At 40.9% G+C, this 21022-nt stretch overlaps 1 protein-coding gene across 3 annotated transcripts in view; it reads right to left on the bottom strand.

The window, feature by feature from the left end:
* Nucleotides 1–21022, bottom strand: part of TAF3 (TATA-box binding protein associated factor 3) — a 116897-nt gene that overhangs the window by 81555 nt on the left and 14320 nt on the right. The window contains exon 1 of one of the 3 annotated variants that reach the window (XM_034063385.1): nucleotides 15311–15402. The exons of the other annotated variants lie outside the window; for them this stretch is intronic. The gene's annotated coding sequence lies outside the window, so the exon portion shown is untranslated. Of the gene's footprint in view, nucleotides 1–15310; nucleotides 15403–21022 lie in introns of those variants that run through there. 3 annotated transcript variants of the gene reach the window in all.

Below are 21022 nucleotides of genomic sequence, written 5' to 3'. Positions count from 1 at the left end.
GCAGTAAGACCATTCTAAAGTAACAGAAGCATTAACATCTCTAGTATCTCAGAAACGTATTTCTTTCTGACAGTGTTTTGTAGCTGGCCTTTATAAATCATATAAAAAATGAGGATGTTTACAGGTATTTGGCAAAACAAACTATTTCTAGGTCACAGTAATGACTTTGCATTCGCAACTAATGACAAATAACTCTGCCTGCTCCCTCTGTAATTAATACTTCAATATGCTGAGCAGCACCAACACGGTACACCTTCGTGTAAGCATAGAGAAGAAAACAAATTCCAGAGGCAAAAATAATCTGCCAAATGGAATCAATAGGTTTCCCACATACTTAAATATTAAAGGTTTGGGCATGTATTTTTAACAACAACAAGTAGTGACAATCCCAGAATATTATAACACACACTGGGATGCGAAGGTAAATCAATTCGGGAGCATTACCGCTGCTATTTCCTGAGCCATGAGCAGGAATGTTCAAGGTTTCCTATTTACTCTGAGGACCTAAATGAAACTCACTACACCGAGTTTTATGTTTCCACCTTTAAATAGTGCTAGCTTTGAGAGACAGCAAGAAAACTTTCCACGTTTTGATAGGCAACAGTATTTTGCATTGACCGAAGGCAAATAGAGACAAAACTAATACTATCCACAGCAGTGGCACAAAGAATAAGGCTCCATTGCTAATTATACAGGGAACTGAATTTAATTACATGGAGAACATTAAACACTTTCCAAAACAAAAAACCCCAACATATCAAGAAAAGCTGGAGACTTCCAAGTGCTTTTAATGCTACAACAGTGCCCTCTGCTGAGGTCCTGCAATAGTGCTGGATTCCTGCACCAACCGGGAGAAAACCAGCCGTATTTTGGGATTGTTTCTGTTTAAAACTGGGATCTGCACAAAACCGAAGGAAGGCAACTTTTCCTGGATGAATATGTGAAAGCAGCACTGTAGCACTCATGCATCGGGCATTGAGGCTGCATCTCAGCTTGTCAAAGATGGTTAAAAGCAATGTCTAAGGTCTGAATTGTTTCGCTCTCATTCACGGGATCCGTCCAGCGAGGATATTCCCAAGGACTAATCTGGTTGGGATCCTACGCTAAAGCACTGCTTTTCTTAAGATCCGTCCCAGTTTGGTTATGTATTATATGACAAATACAAGGAGGTGATACTAGAAATACCCTGAAATCAAACAGGCTATGAAAGAATTAAACCAAATTTAAGAACCTGGTCTAGTATTCAATATATTTGAATAGGAAAACTGATATATTATTTTCCAGATGGTAACTACCCCGAAGTGCTGTCCGCCTCTTAAACCAGCAAACTAAATGCAATTCTAAGCACCAACGGGCCGATGGTTTTCCGAATTCCAGGTTCAGATGGCCAAGTGGAAAAGGAAAGAGGAACGGGAGGCAAAGGATCTTAGCACAACCGGGAAGCATAGCAGAGAAATTACTGACAGCAACTTAGCTGATCCTTGCTTCTTAAAGACAAAAAGGAAAAACAACGGAGACATCCCCCCTCCAATCTCCCCAGTACAAGTGGGATTTTAAAAGGACCAAATGAAATTAAACTCATCCTAAGAGAGGGGGTTTTCATAGTCTGGTTTCAGTGCAATCATCCTCATTCGATGTGTCTGGGGGAGCTGCTGCAGCAGCAGCGTGATTTCACTGCTGTAGCAAGGGAAGTTCTTAGGACCGACAGCTTGTAGATAGGAGGTAGGCAGAAGACCCTCCTTTACATTCCCTTGGCTTTCCTACCTTACCCTGGGAGAACACAGCAGAGCTGTTTGCTTCCACTTTTAATGCTTCTGTTTCACCAAAGTATTAAGCATTTCAAGGCAGTTCTGAAAGTCTGAGCATTGCCTTTTCCCCAGATTCCCAAGTTATTCAATAGCTAACAATTAAATTGCAAATAGTTTTTGTCACCTACACGAATCTATAGCCACAAGCACCGAGATATTTTAGATCAGGCTGTAATCCAGGCTGCAGAAAGCACATGTCAAAATGGTCATGAATTACTTGTGTAAACCCATTCTGTACCAGCAGCTCCCTGAAACCCAGCTCCTCTCCACAGCAGTCCCTGCACTCTCTGGGTATGCAAGAGAAGCAATGCACAAACACAGACTAGGTTAAAACTCACATCCTTTTTACCTTAGTGACACCTTTTACAAAACTGGGGGAAATGAGGATTTTTACACTTTCATTTTAAAACCAGGAATTCATAAAACTACCCAATTTTTGAGAAATCTCAAATTTACATGGTTTAAAATGACAACCTCCAGTGTAAAACACAATTGCCAGCCTGCACTCCTGAAGCAAGGCTTTTTTGCCTATGCAGTAACTTTTCCATCACCTCCCGAGAGGTGGCAATCCATTAGACACTCATCTAGATGGCGATGCTGGAGAAGAGCTGGATGCTCGCTCAGGCTTTGATACGGACACCATCTCCTGCGATCTTTATCATGCACAATGGTTTGAAATTGGGATGCTAAAGCTGGGTATAAACCTTCAGGGTTGGGAGTACCTGCAGATGCTGCTAATTCCAGAGAAAGAGATGAGTTCTTAGCAATTCTGAGTGCCTTTTTATTTACTACACCCTGTTACAAGCCCTGGGCTTTCTGCATACACATCTATCTCTCTTTTGCCTTTGTTTTGCATCGGCAAAACTGGAATGCTTTTGGTGAACTGTGTTCTGGAAAACTAGTTGCTTAAACACAGTAACATAGAAAAAGCTGAGATGAGAAGTGTCTTTTTAAGGAGTCACTTACCCTCACACCCTGCTTATTTCCATTTCAGATCTCTGTTGTGAACCTCATTGCACGAGCCTATCTTTCCTCTTCTCCAAAAGACCACAGCACAGATCCACAGGACATATGTTTAAATGCACACCAAAGGTTAAATGGAGATGATAAAACAACTTTAAGCCACATCAGTGCAACAACAACAACAAAAAAGCATAGTAATAATGCAATATCAAGGACGTGTGATATTACCATAAGTTTAAACCAGACAAAAATGCTTTTAACAACTTGCTTACTTAAAATGGTATGCAAATGATGGAAGATTTACTGCTGCTGTTGGATCCTGAAGGTCCATTTGCTGTCTAAACCTGCACCCTTCATGTAGTAGCTGCCTGCTTTTAAAGGCATGTCAGTTGTGTGGGACAGCTGTACAATCTGAAAATCTCAACCCACTGCCTTCTATTTGCTTTAGACAGGTAGTGCCAGGAGTGATTTACTGCATTAAATCATTCCTTTTCATTCCCAAAAGGGAGCCTTTTAAATTGAATGTGTATTTCTAAGGAAATCCAACATGTGCTTCACAAGTTTTCCACTACAAATTAATCTCCTTGTCAACAAGACTTAAAAGATGTGGTGTTGTCTGCTGAATAATCACAATAATGGAGGATCAGGAGAGGTTTGACAGGTCAGTGTGCAAAATGCTACAGAGGTCCAGCAAGCAATAAAGGCAAAAAGCCTTTTCTTCCTTTAAGTGTTAAACTGAGGAGTTTTAGAGACATGGAAGATAAAACCAGAAAGCTGAGGCCACCTTTTTGTTTTCCTGTAGGAAGTTTAAGTGTCACCAGAATAGTGAACAAATAATGGGAGAGAAAAACCATCTTTAATTTACTACAGACCTATCTCTTCACTCACCCGGAAATGGGGATTTCAAGGAATTCTCAATTCAGGTGCCACAGAAGCACACCTCAGCCACCCAAATTAATTTGCCCCATGGGTTTTAAGCACTGATAACTTTATGGAACACCCCGAGTTTTGAGATCTGTCTTGGAGGGCACCAGGCTCTCGGCTCTCTCCCTCCACCGGTATCTGCTGCCACTCACTGCAATAGGGAGAAAATGAAGGCTGGAGGTAGTGAGGGGAGGAAAGGTGAAGCAGAGCAAGGCAAAGCTCCTGGTACCCCTAAAAACCATCCATGCTGCAGTGCAAACTGGAAGGCCTCCAAGTTCTTTACAGGAGCCCATTGGAGGGGCAAATATTCCCCTAATATTTTTAAGGTAATTTATTTTAAATCAGGGGAAAATAAACCCATGAACCCGTATTTTACTCACAAGCAAAACCCTGAAACCGTATTTTATTCACAAGCAAAACCCTGAAACTGTATGTTACTCGCAATAATCTGTCCACAGATTCATCTGGAAAGACAGAGTGGGATGTGCAGATGTCAAAGCAAGCTAAAAATGGAGAGTATAATATAAACCCACCTTCCTCTGCACGCCCTGCATGTTATATTGATACCTACGGCACAGACTTCACAGCACACAACAGTAACTTTGCCAAGCAGCCTTCCCCAGATCACACAAACCTTGGCTTCTGCCTTTAAAAGCATTTCCTTAGCACTTGATCAGGATCTGTTTAGCCCTCTGCTCAGTGAGAATGAGATAAAATGCCTTCATTTCTGTGTGCTAAGCTACCACGATATACAGCCAGTTGTCAAGAGCTGGGACGTGTGTTGCAGCTTTTGTGATTACTATTCATTATGAAGGTGAATTCAGGCTAAAATATGGTTTTACCACAGATCCATGCAGTGCCTCAAACTGATTTTTTACAGTTCTATTTTCCACACCATGAAAAGTCAGTGATATCAGATCTGATCTTACACTTTTTACCTGCAACAGACAAATAACAATAAATATCTTTCAAACAGCAGATCACTGACAAAGCACTAGATTATACCCATAGATTGCTCCTCTGGAAGTTAATGGAGTTAGTGGATTTCAACTTTGGTCAGTAAGGGAAACAAAGAATTTTGTGTGCATATAATATTAGCTCAAAGAGATGCTTTAAATTGTGTGATTAAAACGTTACTGAAATACACTAAAATCTGATCTCCTTCCAAAAACTACAACCTGAACCAGACTGACCTGCTCACAGCACTGTGAAAGCAGCAAGAACAGCAAGATAACGCGATACTCACTCAGATCCCGAACACCAGCAGTAATGGTCATATCTAGCTTTCTGCATTCTTGCCCATGGCTCTAACTAAGCTTCAGAAAGCTCATTTAGGAGCAAGGTGATTAAAGTCATCACAGTTTTCTTCTCTTTCACACATCTGCACGGAAGTTTGTTCTAACAATTAAGCTGTTTTTTCACTAAATAAACCCCAAAAACTGTTTTCTGCCTTAACAGACTAATGTACTTCCAGTAACAATGAACTTAAGGCATTTTCAGACATTCTTCCTTGTTATTTCTCTTCCTTCTCTCCTCAACATCCAGTTTTACCTATAAAGTAACTGATAATATTCTTACTGAAAATTAGGATAAGCCTAAGTGGCTATTAAGCCAAAATAAGCCCATTTAATAGGGAAAAATAACTGGATACAATAGAAGCATAGAATGGTTTGGGTTGGAAAGGACCTTAAAGGTTTTACACTTATATTCCTTTTATATATATTTATTAAAGATTTTTATTTTATATTTATTACCTTACTAGTAAATCTTCTATTTGATTTAACTAAATGCAGTTAGCACTGATGCAACAGCATCGAGATAAAAGTCAAAACTCTCTTCATGTTAAGGAGACACAAACATTTAAATCCCTCCGAGATGCTAATTCTGGACCAGAGCAGCCATCAAGTCTGGATACAACACCAGTCACACAAATCAACAGTCAAAGACTCCTTCAATGTCCAGCTATGGAAGGAAAACCCTTTTATCCTTTCAGAAGAAAACAAACTAGGCAAGCAAAAGGAACCTCTAGTAAGAAAGGACTGAAAATGGTTTTATGTTTATCCTGTAGGAATAAAGGATAAAACTCCAGGGAAAAAACATTTGCCTGTAAGGGAGGCAAACAGAATATGGTTTAGAATATGCCCCAATATTCAGCCGCATCTCTGTGCCAGCTGGGCCCAGGTATGAATGCAGGGTGAGCTTCCAGCAAGGCGAACAGGGATGAAATAGAAACTGCAACCACTTTAAGCCTCTCTTTCTCTGCTCTTTATGCTGACTTCTTGGAATTTCTTGGGCAGTTTCCATATTCAGCTGGTTGTGCTCACTTAATAATATCTTCACACTCCTATAATAAAACTTGGACAGAAGAAAAGCTTTTTCAGTGACCTAAAACCAATATATTGTACATCTGTTTTGTTTTGATTTAATTCTGAGCAGTCTCGGGCTGTAACCATCACTACCAAATCCCAGGATTATAACTAGCCACAACGGTGTGCATCCTGAACCCAGCGTACATAGCAAGGAACACGGTTTTGATATCATAACAAAGAGCATCTGGATCACTTTGTCTTGCTGCTAGAGCAAATTCCTGTCTCTGACTATTGTGCTGTCTCTATCAGGAGTTCGCTGATTACTAAAGCTGCTTGTTACTACATGTATCTAATTAATATTATCAGTAAGTCCAGAATATACATACACTTCAAAAGAATGACCCTAACAACTACCACTTCAACCCGAAACAGAATTAGGATGTATTAAGAAAAACCCTACAAGATTAGACAGAAAAGAAAGAAGAATAAAGATAACTTGATCAATTTTCTGCTTCTTCTGAAAGAGCTACAAAAATAATAGATAACTGGGAACTGCTACAGAAGCTTTAAAGTTCGACATCTGACAGTATCACTACATCTCACTTGAAAAGTCTTGGACAAAAATGAAACATGCGGGAAGAATGCAGACAAGTGGTAATGAAGAAGCAGAGGGAGTTATCTAGTGAGGAACCAAAAGAATAGCATTTACACATGCTCTTATCGGAGCAGATCCTAAAAACCAGGATGATCCTTTTAAGGCAACTTGTCGGGAAGTGTATCATGGAAAGTGTGGCACAAATGTTTACGGAAAACAACAGCTATAAGAAATACAGGTTCTGCTTAGAACAAGGTAAGCTCAGCATGCAGGGAAAAATCACTGAATGCAATTCAAGAAACATGTTAATTATAGAATCATGGAATTAGGAATGGAAGCATGGAATGCTTAGGAACTGCTAGGAAGAATCATTCACTGGCAGAGAGAAAAGGAACAGCATATCTGACCATAGCATTCAGGTCAGTCGCAATATTAGAAGACCCACAACATGGGAACAGTACAGAAGCGTTTGTCAAAACAAGGTTCCACTTCCAGCTGGCAAAAGGGGCTTGATGAAAACAAATTCAAAGTTCCAGAATGCTGGAAAGACTGTGCTTTGAGGGGGGGAAATTAATTCCTAACATAGTTTAGCAAAGTAATGCATGTGTAAAAGCTGAAACAGGGGAAAAGAGTATATGAGGTTTGTAAAACTACTCATAGAGGAACCCAAATCTCACGGAGCACCAACAGCACTTGGTCTCGAGTCCCTGTAGGTAATATCCATAGGCACATCCACACACTCTGTCTTTTGCACTAAGAGTGAAGAGCATTTAAATAAAAAGACTGCAAGATACTATCTGATAGCTCAACCGAATCTATTTTATCTCCCCAAACGCTTTAACTACAGCAAATTGATAGTGACACAACAGTGAAGGCTATGCTGCTACTTCCATTTTAAATCATGCCTCAGACACTTAGAATTCTCAGGGGAAAAAAGAAAGAAACAACCGGTTCTATCAGAAATACAACATCTTACACACAAATTACTTAGGAGCCGAATTTCTATGAGGGAGTTACTGTATGACTTCAGTTTGAGTTCACAAGATTTCCTTCCACATTCCTATGACCAAAATGCAGCTAAAATAGAGAAGATTTAAACTGAAGTTTATTGACTACATTACTGCACATAATAACTGAAGCTTTTGTTGCAGGTGAAGAAGTGTTTAAAAATAGCAGAACTTGCAGCTGTCTGAAAACTACACGTTCAATAGCCTTAAGTCATAACTTCTCTGAACTTGAGGCTTGGAACTATGCTAAAAAATGCTTGCACGTGTGGTATCTGAAGGAGAAGGGTGATAGAGACCTCTTGGGATTTTCTAGCTAATACAGAGCAAACTCAGCACGCTTCCAAGCTGGAAATTCCTCTGAAAATAGGGGCAACCTACGCAGTTCTGCAGTGATTTGTAAAATACTACTGTTAGTAACACACCGATGCAGTCAGAGTGCAAGCCTGGCCCAATATGATATTGAATTAGGTGTTATGGAAAACACCTGATCTCATCTGCTTGAGTTTGAAGAGGGAAGAGGAAAATATCTGATTTTTCAGGGTATTTATAGGACTGATGAATAAAAAACTCCAGTGGAATATGTGTTTTCTGTTCAATTTCTTCTTTAACACACTCTTTGTTTTGCAGGGAGAAAGGGTATCTCAGGATCAGTTTCAGCTTGAGAGTGGGGTACCTGTATAGAATCACAGATCAACACGGTTGGAAAAGCCTTTAAGCTCACCCAGTCCAACTGTTCCCCAGCACTGCCAAAGCCACCACTAATCCATGGCACTAAGGGCCTTGTCTACATGGTTTGTGAACACTTCCAGTGGTGGTGACTCCACAGCTTTCCTGGGAAGCCTGTTGTAATATCTGACTGGAACAGCTTGAGGCCGTTACCTCTTGTCCTATTGCTTGTAATTTGGGAGAAAAGACCGACCCCCATCTCACTACAACCTCCTTCTAGGTAGCTGCAGAGTTGAATCCCAAAAGCTTGCTCAGCTAGCAGAGCTCGTATAGTCCTTTAACACAGCACTACACTGGAATAGATGGCTTCTGCTTCTCATCAGGGATTACTGCTCTTCCTTAGATGGATCTATCAAGGACCATCAAGCAAAAAGATGCAGACGTAGTCTCTGAATAAAGAAGTCCTTTGAGTGGGCATCATTACACATGTGTGTTGTACATCAGTATTGTGCAAGTTCTGATCCAAAGCATTCTCTGAGTGCTCCTGATTCTGGGCATCCATCTAAGCAGAAGTTCAGCTTGCCAAACACAGCCGGGCTCAGATGCTTCTCAACAGTATAAATTGCCCCATCCCTGGCAGTGCTCAAGGCCAGGCTGGACACAGGGGCTTGGAGCAGCTGCTCTAGTGGAAGGGGTCCCTGCCCGTGGCAGGGGTTGGAGCTGGAGGAGCTGTATGTAAGGTCCCTTCTAACACAAACCAGTCTGGGATTCTATGATAAACTGAGCCAACAAAAGCATCCTGTTAATATGGCTCTGCTCTAATACCCACGTTCATTTGTTTAGCACCATCACCATTTACCTGTCCGTTTGGCACACCTTAGGCACGCACTTTAAAGACATGGCTGACATCTTGTTCACATTACATTCCAAAACCTCCCTTTACTGAATTACACACCAGAACTACACTACTGCAACAAGCCTAGGAAGGGTTTGGCTTCCCCCAAGTTGTCATCTCTTTTCCTGAGCATCACCATGACCGTGGCACCTTAAAACTGATGAGGGTACAACCGGAGACAAGATGTGGTCCTGTGCTTCTCTCAGTTGCAACACTAGTGGTAATGTATTGCCAACAGCTTGGTTGTCAGTACCCAACCAGCAGTGCCCTGCTGGCTCTGGTTCAACTTGAGATGTTCTTCACTAGCACAAAGAGTGGTTTATTTTCTCCTTTCCCCTAACTTAAGCAACTGTAAAACACCACTTTGGTGTCTCTTTGTCTCCCAACAGCAGATTTCTAGGAGCAAATCACTGCACCTCCTGCCTCAAACTGTGCTGTGTGCATCACACACTAAGCTCTTGTTATTAGTAGAGATTATCGCATAGTAACTACCAGCACAACCTCCAAGAAGACACACCAGGACTGTAGCTATCTGATCTCCAGTGCTCAGGTGGGCCTGAAATGTTTCATTTTCTTTGCATGTCCTGTCTGCCTCCTCTCAGCTTCCCCCCTGAAGTCTCCATTCTGAAAACCAGAGTGGTACAGAAGTAACCACCCTCTCTGGATATGTGCTCCTCAGTTTTGCTTTCAAGCAAGAGAAGAGGCAGTGATAGAAAGAGTGAGCAAAGTCACATGAACTTAGAAATCAGCACATACATTAATTAAAATGCAGTAAACGTATTAGTCTTTCACAACACAGATAACTTTAACACTTCAAACATCCCACTTGTGAAGTGCATTTCATAGCCATGCAGCAATATAAGATGCTATGGACTCGTATTAGAGAAAGCCAAGATCTTCTGTATTATTTCCTTTGCCATAGGTAACCAGATTACACTGCTGTCATTTTAAGAGCACAGATTTTGCTATAACTGCTGCAAATGCACATAAAAGGCAAAATAAAAGCTCCAGAGAAATTACCTTTACAGAATATTCAGCCTATCACTGCATCAGCAGAGTGAAAGTAGATGTGATATATATCTAGATAGATATATCCAGATATCTATATACAATATACATAGCTAATATTAAAGACATATAAATCCATGATGAGCACAGTGTTAAGATGCTCTCAAATGGAGGGGGATCTTGAAAACCTTCAATCATACTTCTGACACTACATGAAACCAGGAGGTGTGATAATGACAGAGCAGTTACGGTGCCTCATTGCACCAAGAGGCAAAGAGGCTGAATCTTGCTCTGGATTTTTGCCAAGTGTCATTCCTTGTCACCTCTGTTGTAATCAGGGATCCAGCTCTTTGCAGAAGGAAGTAAGAGTTTTCTTTGTATCCCCTTTCTTACAGAAATTGAATTGCCTTAAATGTGTTCGTGTCCCATGGTATCTATGACCAGGAGAGGCTCCTGTTTAACAAAGCTTTGGCTGGTTAAAATGAAAAGGTTATAGCTGCTGTTGCTAGAGAAATGAGTCAGAGAAAGAACAGCACTGATGCAGCTCCGGCTGCTCCCACCTTTGCAGGATGCTGGTACACTGAATGCAGGAAAGGAAACAAAGTCACCTAGTTCTGCAGAATGGTGTTTAATGTTATCTGATAGCTCATGTGCTCTCTCCCTGTTAATGCGATACTAAGTGGACATGACTTCTTGATGGGATCTCTCACTCTGAAGCTCACTTCTTCCCTCATCACACTGCCCTTTCGTAAGAGATTATCTGGGAAAACAAAACTTACACAAATTAAGGCAAAGAAAGTGCAGAACTGGACATTTAGAGGCTGCAGTAACTGTGAGTAGTCTGAACTGCAGCCGACTCATGAAGAAAGCAGGTTTTTACACTACATCTAAGCTTTTCCTCATAAACCCAGCATGTAGAGTATTTCCCCTGAGATAGTACCAATGTATTTTATCTCTTCTAAACAACATTAAAAGATAATAACAGCTTAATGCAAAGATGATGCACCGAGAAACAGATCCAAGACAATGAGACTGTAGCAGAAACCTCCTCTGCTCTTTTAACAATACACAATGAAACCATTTTCATTTATTTCCACTTAAAAAGGAAGTCGGAGTCCTGTGACTGCATTGATAGGAATGATGTACACGCACTTCTGGGCGTATTGCCTTGAACTAAGGAAAAAGGAGCTGGTTCTTTCAGATGAAGTAGCAGTGCACAGAAGTCTTTGGCTCCGAGTCCCTTTGCTCTGGATAAAAGCTCAGAGCAATGAACTCTCAGGAGATTAGCACACACACTAGCTCCAAAAACTTTAGGCAGCATACATGTTCCTTTGAGTCCCGTACATGTGTCGTGTCTAATGTACTCCTTTTGATACTAAAAAGTCACTAAGTTGTTCTCAAGCTGGAAAGGGTTTTCCATTTAGATAAGGCCAATAGCTACTGCATAGAATAAGCATGTGGGTGACACTGGAGTCTGAAAGCAGCACAAGTGTTACTCGTTTTACCAGAGGCTGATAAGAACGATTCTGCTTTATAAAACCCCACCATGCATTCTGCTGGTGGCACACACACCATGGCAGCATCACCTTCCCACCTCTCTTTTCCAGTTGTCCTTCTACTCGGCTATTTGCACTGGATTCCTTTAACAGTCCACACACCTTTTCTATACATTGCTGGAAATGATTTATCTGTGTTGCACACAAAAGCAGCCCTTCAAATGCATGTGAAAGGAAGAAAACTAGTTAGATAAAAGGAATCAGCATTTCTGTTTATTTGCCTGAGTTTCTTCAGTACATTACAGCACCTGTGGATCACACAGGGTCTTCTCCTCTGCAAACACAGATTGGGTACCAGGATGGGCTCATCTCCCTGTCCTGAAAGAGCATTAATGACCTTGCATTCATTTCTTTATCATCACTCACACATGCAGGTCTAGCATTAACATAGAACACACATGTGCACTGCTGGATTTACCCTTAAATCAAGAGACACTATGCTGCTGCATTCAGATAGGCCCTGGTCTCATCTCAGCATCACTGCAACTGAAGCACAGTAACAGTGCTGAGCCACTTCTCCACAAACCTGAAACTGGTCAGGGCATCCAGGTTGGCAAACTCTATAACACAACTGGCACCATGCCCGCAGGGTTAACATGCTGCTCTTGAAAAGTGAGCCACAGAGGCTCTAATTACCACAAGTGGCAAGGACTTCAGTTTTCATCCCATCTGAAACACGCTGGTTCTGAGACCGAACCAAGCTGCTTATAATATGCCATCTATTAATGCTGCTTCATTGCATCGCCTTGGATGTCTGCTGTTAGGACAAGTACTGCAACAACCCTACTCGGCTTAGCCCATGACTTAGGAAAATCATAGCCTGGGCACAGGAAGATGTCCCTACATGGACCAATAATACTGCAAAATCCAAGCTCAAATTCCATATAACAATCTTCATTTTAGCCTACAGCTTTACACTGGCATCCCATCTGTATGGGATTACACGGGGGGGGGGGGGGGGGGGTGTCTAGAAGACATGCTGCATTGCCTCACCCTGTGTATTTTATATACACACACCCCCAAAAAAGTTACTTGAATTACTATAAACCTTGGGATGTGAACATGGAAAGCCTGTAGTCCAGAAAACTAAAGGTGTTGCACATAAGAATGGTAAAAATCCATCGATTCTCTTCAAAAGAGCAAAAGAAACTTGCCTCAGGTTACAGATGAGCCATTACCTTCTCTGCCTCAGCACAGCAGAGACACCAAAAATACATGTTAAGGAGCTCAGCTTCATGAGCTCACACGAGGAGTACCTGTGTGAAGGAAAAACTCCTTCAGTAAATGGACCACTTACAAAAGTGAGGTTTACTCTGACAAAATGCAGTGTTTCAGCCTGAATCACCTTAGTTTTGAACAGGTATTATGCATAAGCTCTACTCTGTGAAAACCAGTGCATCTATGAGAACATTGTTACCTGCACCATAAGCATGAAGATATTTACTGTGTTTTAATCCACAAAGTTTGCTTTCCCTGCGAGTCCTAAAAGCCACACTGAACTGTATCAATAAATGCAATATAGTGATAAACCCTTCACATGCTGCAGCTTGTGAGTGCAACTGAATGATACAATAAAATTCCACCTTGATTTTTCAGCTCATCAAAACCGCTGTGATTGCAGATCATGTTACTAAGGGACTCTGAAAAACAACTTAAGGCATGATGCTAAAGGAGGATAAACAGACGGCTAAATCTTGGCTAAATCTAAATAGATTTTCACTTGTAATTCTAATGCTTCTTAAGAAAAACCCATCTCAACTCAAGTTGCCTGGGCAAGGATATGTGATTGTAACCATTGCTTTTATCTTAATAAACATATGTGCATGTTTTGATCACATTGCAAATGTTTGGATAATATTGTATACACGCACCCCCCCAAAAGGTAACTGAATTACAATAAACCTGGCTAAGCTGAACGTGTAAAACCTGTAATACAGAAAATTACAACTGTTGCACATAAGAATGGTAAAAATCAATCAATCCTCTTCAAAACAGCAAAAGAACCCAGTTATCTCTAAGGGATTACAGATGACACATCACCTCCAGCAATACTGTCATTTAAAACACTCAGAGCAGAAAGGAAGCCTCTTTAATGAATGTGTTATAAGTTTCTCATGCAAAACCAGACGCATCCTTGTTCCATATTTAATTTGCAACAGGATACCCAGCAGCTGAGCTACGAGAGCTCTTCTGATGGTGACGAGCTGTTTGCTGAGACCAGGCTTCATGTGTAGGTAGCCCACAACTGAAGGCTAAATCCTCAGTGCTGCGCCTCAGCTCCCTTTCAAGTTAATGTGGACGTACTGGACTCAAAAGGAAATGAAAAGCGAGTTTCTCTCCCTTTCTTTGGCACCAGGACTTCCTGTGTTATAGCGACTGGTCAAGAACTATTATTTCCTCCATGCTATTCCCAGTTGTGACTGTCAGACGTGATTAGTGTTGTCCACACATAGGCGCAAAGCAGTTCTTTAACTATGCCTGGAGCACCAGTCCCACATGCACAGAAACCTGGAGAATATTAAGATTCAAGTATGCTGTACCTGAACCAACATGCTGCTCCTCACATTTAGAAATGCAAAGTTCATTTGCTGAGATGAATATCCACAAAAATGATGCAAGATAAGGGGTATTAAAATTATTTGACTCTCCAATTCAGGATGGATTATTTGGCCAATCTGTTAAGCCGTACCTCTCAGACACACAGAATCAGTACCATCCTCCTCCCCTCAGGGAAAAGAGCTCATAACGTTTGAAGAAAAGTATGCTTCATCCCAACCATAGGAATACACATGAAACAGAGTCTTCCTTCACTGCAGCTCTTTGCAATGGGAAAGCAGCAGACACCAACAGTGCAAATGCAGAGGGCAAACAAGTTCACCAAAGAGAATGAATTAGGCAGAATGCTGCAGGTTGTAAAGTGGCCAGAATAAAGGCCATTTAAGTTGTTATTGGACTGATTTAAACACACACACACAGTTACACTTCAGTTTATCTCTCCATATAAAATACCACCCCTGGCAGTGTGGCGTCATCACCTATAACAGTATTGAAACATTAATCTCAAACCAAGTGAGGGAAAAGTGTGACTTGCTGTGTTACCACCTGAAGACCCTATGTTTTCCAGCCTTGGGCTAAATACAAGCCAGATCCAGCCCTGCTCAAGTTTGACATTGCTTCTCAAACACACAGGTATGCTACTGCAGGTTTTGCTTAACCGATCCAAACAATACGCATTTATACACAAGAGGCAAACAGAGCTATATTTGATCTAGTCACGCAACACACAGCTGTTCAAAGCAACAAAATTCAAGCTAAAGGAATAGCCAAAAATACCATCATCAAAGGACCAATAATGTTTCTAATGGCTGCAACTACAAAAATGAAAGATTCCAACGAAACGCTCAGTTAAAGATGAACTTCAATTATCCAAGCATCTCACTACAAGAGCTAGGATCATGTCTCCAACCACCTTCTAATTTGAACTCTGTTCTTGATCCAACCTTACATTTCTTAGGCTCTTGCAGAATGAAGTGGAACTGCCCACACACCAAAATGAGTTATCCCTTCCTAATGACTTACCCACTCACTAATACTCCCTGGAGTTGAGACTTGGAGAAAACAGGAACGTGGACCAAAGGTGAAGAGTAGAAGAAGACAGTGAAGTTAAGAACTGCATGGTAAAGTTCTAGTGCTTATCTGTGTGTGGCAAAGGACAAGTAATTCAAATGAGGTCTCTTAGTAATAACTTTAAAATTAGAAGGCAGAGTTCTTACCCTGGACACTATCACACACTTGTCTGCAGAAGCTTTGTAGTGAGTCATCCTCATGATAAAGGCAAGAGAGATACGGGTCCTGTAATTCACTTGTGATCTTTGTCTAGACAATGGTTATTCTGATGAGAAGATCAAGCTCAGGCTCAGCTACACATGAAATTGTGAGTGTAAACATCGTGTAACATCTATTCCTGAATAGCTCCAAGCATGGGTATTTTTTACAGGAAAAAGAACTAATTCAGACACTTTGGACGTGTTTAACGGTTGGAAGTTGATGACCTTTAAGGTCCCAAACCACGCTGATTCTATGGTCCTCTGGACAGTAGGGTTATTCAGAACAATTACCCCAAGTGCCAGCTCCTGAACCCCAAGCATGGACCCTTCCCTATATGCATGTAAATGCCACAGCTCCTAATCAGCAGCAGGAGCTGGCATTGCAGGAGAAATTTAAAGCCATTGGTCTCAAAATAAGATAGATGTAGTGAGATCTCAACCAAGACGTTCTACTTTACATCCTTCCCAAACAATTCTCTCAAATACAGTTCACAACAAAGGCTTACTTGGGTTATGAGCCATTCCTCATCAGGTTTGGCACAAATTCCTGTGTAAGGGGGTAAAAATCAGCTTTGTGGTTTTGATCCCAGTGGCTACAATAATTAACATCTGCTTTTTAAATGCAAGGAATCTTTAGTCATCACTAACATTTTCATTAAGTTAAAGCAATTTTGGTGGCAAAAGTGAAAGGGGAAAAATGTGTAAAAGCATGTGATAAGAATTAAAATAGGACAGGCACTGAAAAATAATACAGCTGCAAGGTCAGCCCTTAAAATAGGCCAGTTTTGGCCAAGAACTATTATTCTTCTATGCTTCTCTTTCATCCTGGTTTAAGCAGTGGCTAGACTTTCCCTTGGCCACCTCCTCCCCTAGAGCCCCCCAAATACTCAGTGCACTAAGGGAAAGGCTGAAATGCTTGGGAACAGTCACACGCAGCTATTGGACGATGACCCAATTTGAAACTTGTGCTTTCAAAAGCACAAAGGTGTCTGATGATCCAGATGAAATAAAACCCTCGAGCGCAGCAGCAGCAGACAGTGCAGGAAGCAATGCAGGCGCTAAACAAAGTCATACATTGTCAGAACAGGGGCAAAACTGCTCTGAGGTGATGAGTGGAGACAAGGGACAGAAGTTTTGCTGGGGAAGAATCAGTAGGAAATTAAAATTGTGACAGCATTTCTGTTCAAAATGCACAGAATCCTTTTATCATAAAGTCCCATTTTTATTATAGCCAAAATTGCTATTTGCACATCACAATGCAGTGAAAGAAGCCCACGACTTTCATTGCAACGCAGTGTAAATAATTTACTGCACAAAGCTGCCTTTTATGAGGCCACTTCTGCCTTTTGCAGTTTTTATTGTGCATCAGAATCACTGACAACTTGTAAGTTATCTCCACCGGTCTGAAAACCACACATCTTTGTGGGAATGTTTCCAAAGATGAGATCGCCTTGCAGAAAAGTCACATTAACTTTTTGTCCCTTTGCAGTATGCAGTGGGTAAGAGAGCTGAGGAAGCCGAGGAAATACATTTACACAATGTTGAATTGTCATAGTTAGTATTACTAACTCCTCATTATCACTTAAGAAGGAACAGAGTCAGCACTTTATAAACTGTATTTGCTTATTCCGATACAGCCAGATTCAAACTGGTTTGTTTCGAAGGATACAACACAAAAGACCTTGAACAACAAGAAAATCCATCGGAAGTTCTCTCTTAAAACCAGTTTTTAATCTATTTCTTTCCAGCTACTACAATGCTTCTTATAAAATATAGCAAGAGGTTGTTTTTTAACCCAGACATGAATGATTAGGAAAAGTTAGGTACCAGTCTCCTATAGAATATAAAGCGCTATGCCTCTGCACCGTATGCCTCTGTCTCCATAGTCTCTGGATCCCAGCTATGTGATTTGGTTTCTGCCACGGATAAAGTTTTACTATGGCATGTATTGCATTCATTTCTTTTTCCCCAAGTTCTGCAAATTAAATGAAGCTCTCAGTGAAAGTCTATTTAACTTCACACTTGCAGCTTCTTTTAAAATAAAAAATAAACTCTTCCTCATTAAATCCTTTCTTGAAGTATTGCACTTGGAATTATGCTTTCCATTATGATCCAACTTCTTAAGAAAAGGTAAAGATACACTTGTCTTCCCAATTACAGCTTTATCAGCACGCCTTCTATACAAGTTATTTCTCTGTCTAACGGCAAGATTTAAAGCAGGCACATTTTCTGTACACTTTTTTTTTGCTCCTGTCTCACATTTTCCTTTTTCTTTGAAACCTGCCTCTCCTATTGGCTCTTTCCCAATGCCTTTCTTCTGTCTGCATCTCAAGCTTGGCTGCCTTTCTCATTTTGTCTGTCTCTCCTGTTGCTTCCTCCTTGCCAGGCTGATGCAGACATGAAGACTCATCCGCACAAAAGCAATCAGCATCTAACACTCCGCTTCCTGCACAGACAGCTAAAGGATGCTTGCGAATGCTCAACAGCCAGGCATGGGTAGCAGCCAGGAGCAAAGCGTTCACAGGCAGGCAGGGGTTTAACTCTTGGAGCTGGTTCACTGCACAGTACCTCTTTGGTGATGGGTGGTGGTTTCCTAACTGAGTATACTGGGAAAAGCTCTGTTGGAAAGATCGGTGCTGCTTTTAAATCACGGGTGTAAGAATGAAGAAGAGTTGGTCTGTGTGGTTAAAAGAGATCCACGGAAAACGCAGGAAGGCTTAAGAATGACAACAGCAAGACTTGTGTTACAAAACAACAAAGCCGATATCCCAGTGGGCATTTTAAAGCCCATCACGTGCTAATTTAGAAAGAATTATTGGCTTTGCTTAACCCTTGAGGAAACCAGAGACTGAACTGACACTGGTCTGAGATGCAAGACCTGCTACATTCAGTTCTGGACCCAAAGAAAAGAATGCTAGATTGAAAGGCCAGTGGATTGAAAAGCCTGATATATCTAAACCACTGCAGGTAGACACTAATGCTTTGTGCCATCACAGTGCTTCATGCTTTATGCAGTTACAATTCTCCAGCACTGGTAAAGCCCAGATACTCGATGCAAGAATTATGTTGTTATAGCACCTTGCTTCATACACATACCCCCCTTCTCATCAATCCAAATGTGAATTTGAGCAACTAATACTGAAACAAACGATGTATGTTCTGAGATGGTTTGACAGCTGGGTTTCCACACTTCCAGGTGGCTGCAAGACTTGTTACCCACCAAAACCAACCATCACATCAACAGCAAAAATGGGAAAAGGCAGGACTGTAAGAAATCAACAGTTTTATGCTTTGATGTGCCAGGGAAATAAAGTGTTCTGACAGAGAAAGCTACAAATAAATCCAGATGTGTACATTGTGCCAAGAACTGGTCCTGACTCAATCATCACAAATACATTGCCAGCACTTGAACACGTGGCATCAGGAATGCAAGACCACAAAACTTAATGTCCAGTACATCACGTGTGTTTCCAGCTCCTCATCAAGGGAGAGGAGATGCACCTTTATGAAGCAGGGGTGAAGTGGTATGAAGCAGAAGACAGGAAAAAATGAAGCAAGAAGTCAGGAAGCAGCCTGACTCTGAAAGCTGCCCTTCTCTCCACAAATAAATCTCAAGTACTGCAAAAAGACTCTTATGTCTTCTCCCTCTTATCCTTCTTATGCACCTTAGCACAGATATGCTGTAAGAGAGAAATGAGTGTCTAATAAAATATAATAGACTACAAACAGCATTCCATGCACAACAGCAACCTGTTTTCTTCAGTCTTCTGGTTAGAGAAACAGGGATCGACTACCTGGGACTTCAGAAAGACAGGAAAATAAAGCGGTTGACAAAAAGTGCTTATTTTTATAAACTCTTATTATTATGGATGAGGTAATAACAAAAGGCAGTGAGCACAGGTAGAAATTCATCCTAGGAAGCTTAAAAATAAGGTTACTATGGCACATGCAGGATTCACACTTTGTTTTAGCTATGTTTTAGCTATATTTAGAAGAATGATACATGTTCTTAAAGCATCACGATGCAGAGCTCAACATTATCACAAAATGAAATAGTGATTATTATGATGATTATTATTCTTATTACTACTATTATTATCATTAGCCATGGAAAAGTATCTGGGCTTTCTCTCTGGCCTAGTTTCAGCACAGCACTGCTCCGCTTCAAATGCAATCAACAAATTCTATGAAGCTGCTGTATTATTGCAAAATGCATGTTCTTTTGCACTAAAGCCCAAGAAATAAAGCATGACCATCATGTTTTGCAACTAATTTATTTTTTCCTCCTTTTTTAATCTGTCTTACAAGTTGACCATGACATCTTAGTGACAACAGTGCTAAAATAACTCAAAACAACAAAAAGGAGGCTAATTAAAAATAGGCAAGCACTGAACATCATGATACATTGGCATAAAATCATTTCTTCAGTGTCCTTTGTAAAAACCCTGCTAAAAAGCCACCATTTGCCATGGCAATAGTGAGTCAGATTGTTTTATAGAATATAGAATTATACATGTAGATCCTCACAGCACAAGCGTTTGGTTGGTGCATGTTACTGGAATCTCTGTTTAAAGCAAGAAAACAGTTTCTGCTTTGTTGGAACACAATGTGTATCACCCAACTGAGCTTCCAACCGACACGAATTACACATGTAGAAAACCTATTTGCCTTCTTCCCTTTCCCCCCAACTTCAATAATCATTTAGAGTTGTTTCAGCATTTTTTACTATTGAGTATATATGAAGGGAATGGCTCCTGTCAGGCTGGAGAGAGCTTTTTTGCTCTTATTGAGCAGTGGTAACTGAGATATCACACAAGCTGCTGGGTATACTCCGAACACAACACCACCAGCTCTAGAGTAAGTGTAAAGAAGTTAGTTACAGACACAGAACTAGAGGGCTTTTGAGAAGGAACTTAGCAACACCTACTGGTCATGGTGCATACTGAACACTGGTTTGGTTTTTCAGTTAACAAACCCAGCTTTTTCTTACTAAAGCACCCTCATAAGATTACCTATGAAGTCAGTCTGCCACCAGAGGTAATACTTCTAAATGGTATTATTAAATACTATTATATAAAATACATCACCTCTCCCAATAAACCTTGTTCTGCTCACACCCTCAGACCATTCATGCCTACACCACTGTTAAAATATATCAGCACCAGTGATTCCTGAATCCTATCAGTAAATAAATATTCATAACACGAGCTGAGCTTTAGGCTTCGATAGAAAATGGGACAGAACAAGTCGTCCTGACAGCTCTGTAAGTGACTGAAGGATTTACATTATACATCGTAACGTGCATGACGCTTTCCTTCATTACTGCCTAATTATCTTTACTGCCTACTCAAAGCACTCAGATCTTATGGACTGCACAATCTTAGCAGCAGCACATTGTTTTTGGACCCTGTAAAGATCTGCGAGCTATTCAAACAGCCTGTGCACTGCCTCAGTGGTTTTACGA

The sequence above is a fragment of the Melopsittacus undulatus genome, chromosome 5 (assembly GCF_012275295.1).
Source record: "Melopsittacus undulatus isolate bMelUnd1 chromosome 5, bMelUnd1.mat.Z, whole genome shotgun sequence".
NCBI lineage: Eukaryota > Metazoa > Chordata > Aves > Psittaciformes > Psittaculidae > Melopsittacus > Melopsittacus undulatus.
The sequence above is the reverse complement of the archived record's forward strand: the minus strand, read 5'-3'. Positions and strand labels throughout refer to the sequence as shown.